Raw genomic sequence first — 4,692 nt, forward strand, 5'->3', positions numbered from 1 at the left:
TCAATCAAAGGTTGCTCTGAAGACTTAAGGGTTCGTAATAAACGATGTCAGGGTGTCTCGTAAGACTCAAGTAGCTCAGATTAAGCGATTTAGGGTGTCTCAAAAGACTCAGGTTGTTCATGTTGAACGATTCAGGGTTTCTTGTAGGACTCAGTTTGTTCATAGCAGCAATTCAAGGAGTCTTGTAGGACTCACTTGCTTGGATTGGATGACTCTGGGGGGTCTCGAAAGACTCAACTTGTTCGTGCTGAAGACTTAAGGGTGTCTCAGTAGAATCAAGGGTGTTCATGTTGAAAGGTTCAAGGTGTCTCGAAAGACGCAAGGTTGTTCGTGATGAAAGATTCAGGGGAAGTTCTCGAAAGGTGTAAGGTGGTTAGTGATGAACAATTCAGGGTATCTTGAAAGATGTATGGTTGTTCATGATGAACAATTCAGGGTGTCATGAAAGGCGTAAGGTTGCTCGTGATGAACAATTCAGGGTTTCTCAAAAGACGTAAGACTGTTCAAGATGATTCAAGATGAATGATTCCGGGGGGTCTCAAAAGATGTAAGGGTGTTCGTGATGAATGATTCAGGGTGTCTCAAAAGACATAAGGTTGTTCATGATGAATGATTCAGGGTGTCTCAAAAGACTCAATTTGTATTTGTTAGAAACAATTTGGGTTGTCTTGTTGAACTCAGTTGTATTCGTTAGGAACGATTTAAGTTGTCTCATAAGACTCAGAAAGGTTTGTTATGAATGGTTGAGGGGTTCATCACAATAATTAAAGTAAGTCCTAACAAAGGATTTCAATTTGCTGAGAGATGCCCGAGGGCGGGCGTGGTGTCTGACACGGTAGAGCGGGCTTACGTAGAAATTGTACAACCATCGTGTACAAAAGTTAAGAAGTTCAGTTCGTTCAAAAGGGAAATGAATGCAGGGAGTGACAAGGAAAAATAAGCCTATTCTAATACATGGAATTTGCGGCAACAGGGCATGAACGAGGCAGGGATAAGCTGCCTTAGGATCACGTGCCTTAAGATCATGTGCAGAGAAAGAAAAGAAATGACTTAACTCTACTAGACCTGTGGTTGACATGTGATTGTTTACCCACGTCTTACTCTGCCCTTGCAGGTCACGTGATCGGTGTTGATAAAGACTGAGAGCACGTGGTGTTTGTTATGACAGGCTGCGAATCACATGTTCACAGCCACCTGGGCTAAGTCTGGGATTCTTTCTCTCATCTGGGAGGCTTGCACTTAGAAATGAAATGGCATACATTTCACTGACTTTTGGTCTGCTGTAAATGATTGGAAAAGGGGGACCTTATACATGCTGCGGGTTCGTTTATTTAAATTCAAAATTTCTACTGGGCGTTACCTTTGTGGACAAGTTTTCTGGGGTTCACGTGTTCCCGTTCGAAAGTGCATTACATTTAATGAAAATGAAATGGCAAAATTAGAGATTTCCTACTGAATCCTTATGCTTCCTATCAAGCACGAGCGAGAGAGAAAAATGTAATCCAACAGACGAAAAATTGTTAGACAGGCCTTTACTCACGGCCCAGTAAATGTGCCTATCTAAAATCTAAAATTCTGGGAAGACAAATTGTCCAGATAACATGGCGAAGCAAATACACACACTATTTCCCGTTTTATCACTTGGATATTCACGTCACTTGCCTAGCTATCTATCAGTTAAGACATGCAGGGCTATCATGCATTAGCTACAAAGGTCATGGACTGGCTAATGCTCTCTCTTTGCTATGACTAATTTTGCATGCACGTGGTCTATCAAATTCCTAACACTTGTTTTACAGTCACCTTTTTATTCACATCTAATATAAAAGTATAAAATAACAACATTTTTACTTGTGTGCTTATATACAGGGTTTACTCTAAAGGTTTACTCTAAAGGTTCATTTCTAGCCTTGCAATCAGCTTTTAGCAAGGCTAATCAGCTGATAGTTGCGATTGCAGGTTTCTTGTAAAAATGCATTTGCAAGATTCTGAGCATCGGTCACCACTGATATGGTTTTGATCTTGACCAGAGGTCAACTTGGCTGAATTAAAGCAACTGAATGATTTTAAATGAAGATTCACGGAACTTACCATGGAGGGGGTGGGTAGTAGCATCTAACTTATAGTTCTGGGTTCAGACAAAAGCATATTAGAAAATGTCAGCTTAAGGCCTTCTTCAAATGAGGGAGTGATCAGGTAAACACTTAGGGTTCACTTAATTAATTATATTTACATTAAACACAATCAGAAGAATGGGAAATGATAATGGACAGGTGAAAACAGTCCTGTCAAACAATCAACTATACAGAAGAAGAAAGATCCATGATGATACACAAGAGGGCCCACTTCAAAGGACACCACAATAGGAGATATAGTGGTTAGGCCACTGTGCACACGCACGATGATGAGATAGTTCCACGGCAAGCAATCATATCTGCAATCAAGAATGCAATGGTTACTAAAAGCACTGGCAGCATAATTAAAGAGAATCAAGAGGGTTGCACTATGGTGCCAAGCAACTTGATCCTGCAACACTGGTTAATACACTTACGTTACTATGTTACACACTTCACTTATGAACACAGGTCTCACTGAAGTAAACTGCACTGAGAAAAGAAAATAAAATAGTGAGGGAAAATAATAGGGTACGTGAATGACTTCAAGAACCTTAATTCCGGTACACTACCTTCTTCAGGAGATGGGGGTTTCCTCATCAGAAGGTGCCAGCTATGGAGGGTGATAATGAAGGGGGTAACCACAAAAGTAACTCAGGCTTCTAGACCAGCTACGTGAGGAAATCAAGGGGGCAGCTCAAAGGGTGTAAGAGGATTTCAAGTGTCCTGGATAGGGTGTCCAACGTTGCTGAGGTCGATCTGCCCACACGGCGCCCTTTTGTAACGTCGGAGGATTAAGATTCTGCTCCATCCAAATGGCATTGTCTTCACTGGTGCTCCATTTTCTATATAGGGCTCACACGTGGCTTTTACGAGGTCACCCATGCCCAGGTGTCATGGCGCCAGCACTTAGGGCCAGTTGCTACAGCCAGCTAGCATTCTTGTGAGTTACTCCCACGCTGGCAAGGATTAATCTCCGTAGGAACACACCTGGAATTAAGGCCTTGGGCAGACCACTCAATCAAAGGAAGGTTAAAGCTCACCCAAGGGATGGGTGAGAGAGAAATCAAAAGGGATGAATTATTTACCCACAGCTTCTTTATTTATTATGAAATCACAAGAAGTTTAAATATTTATTCTTATGCTTTATATTTTACTGTAATAATTGTGAAAGGAGGGTTGGCGAGGAAAAGGTTTCCCCCATTGCAATATATATACATATATATATATATATATATATATATATATATATATATATATATATATATATATATATATATATATATATATATATATATATCATATGAATATATGTACACACACACACACACACACACACACACACACATATATATATATATATATATATATATATATATATATATATATATATATATATATATATATGCAACAATATATATATAATGTATACACATATGCAACAATGTATATGTATATATATATAACATACACAAGCAACAATGTATATGTATATGTATATATATATATATATATATATATATATATATATATATATATATATATATATATATATATATATATATATATATATATATATATATATATATATAGACATACATACATTGATACTTTTATATTTTCTTACCCCAAAAATATATAGCGTTGCTGGTTTAGGTAAGCCTCGTCAATATTATCCTATCATTAATCATTTCCTGTTGAAGGTTTTTCTCCCCATATCACCCTTGATGGTGTTCATCCATCTCTTTTTCAGTCTCCCCCTTCAATTCACTTAAGGTTCTCTCGTCTTCGCCTGCCGTGGTCCTGGTGATCGTTGTTTTTTTTTTTTTTTTGTACATACTCCCCTCATTCTTCCCTATGTCTTTCATTATGATGATGTTTTGTTATTTTCACTGTTCTTGTTACAGAATCCTTGTTAATTTTAGACTTGATTTTCAAGTCATCCACCTAAAAACATTCAGTTCCTTCCAAATTGTTCATTTTTTATATGCATTCCTTCATACGACCATCAGCACCTCAGTGTTTAAGTGACATCCTTCTAACTAATGTCAAGTTCTCTTTCTCTAGGTCACATGTGTTTAGAATAATTAGCATAAATTAGCATTCTTTCACGCCTGTCTCTATACATCACTCCTCTTTAGTTCATTTATATATAACAATACTCTCGACATACAGCACGCACGTATCTGCTTCCCTGCTCATTCTCTCTAGTGCTAAATAATCTCATTTGTTACAGACTATCATAAATGAAAGATAATCACTTTTTCCCTTACAAACCTATCCCATAGGTTTCAAAAAGCAACTTTACTACATAAGTCTACTTTCCAAAATCAGATTTCGTTGAAATTCGCCGATTTTCTAGCCTTTTTCCCATGAAATGCCCTTGGTACAATATCGCATTCATGAAACAAACTATACATTTGCAATGATTTCTCTCTACAATTCTCTCCCAATTTTCGACTTGGCCGGCGGTAGGCTTTATCACTCGGTGATAACCACATCCCGGTAAATCTCCCCTCCTTTATTTACAACCAAAGCTGTAATTTCCCATCTTTCATGTGGTATTACTTCCTGCTCC

This window comes from Macrobrachium rosenbergii, chromosome 51, assembly GCF_040412425.1.
Source record: "Macrobrachium rosenbergii isolate ZJJX-2024 chromosome 51, ASM4041242v1, whole genome shotgun sequence".
Taxonomy (NCBI): Eukaryota; Metazoa; Arthropoda; class Malacostraca; order Decapoda; family Palaemonidae; genus Macrobrachium; species Macrobrachium rosenbergii.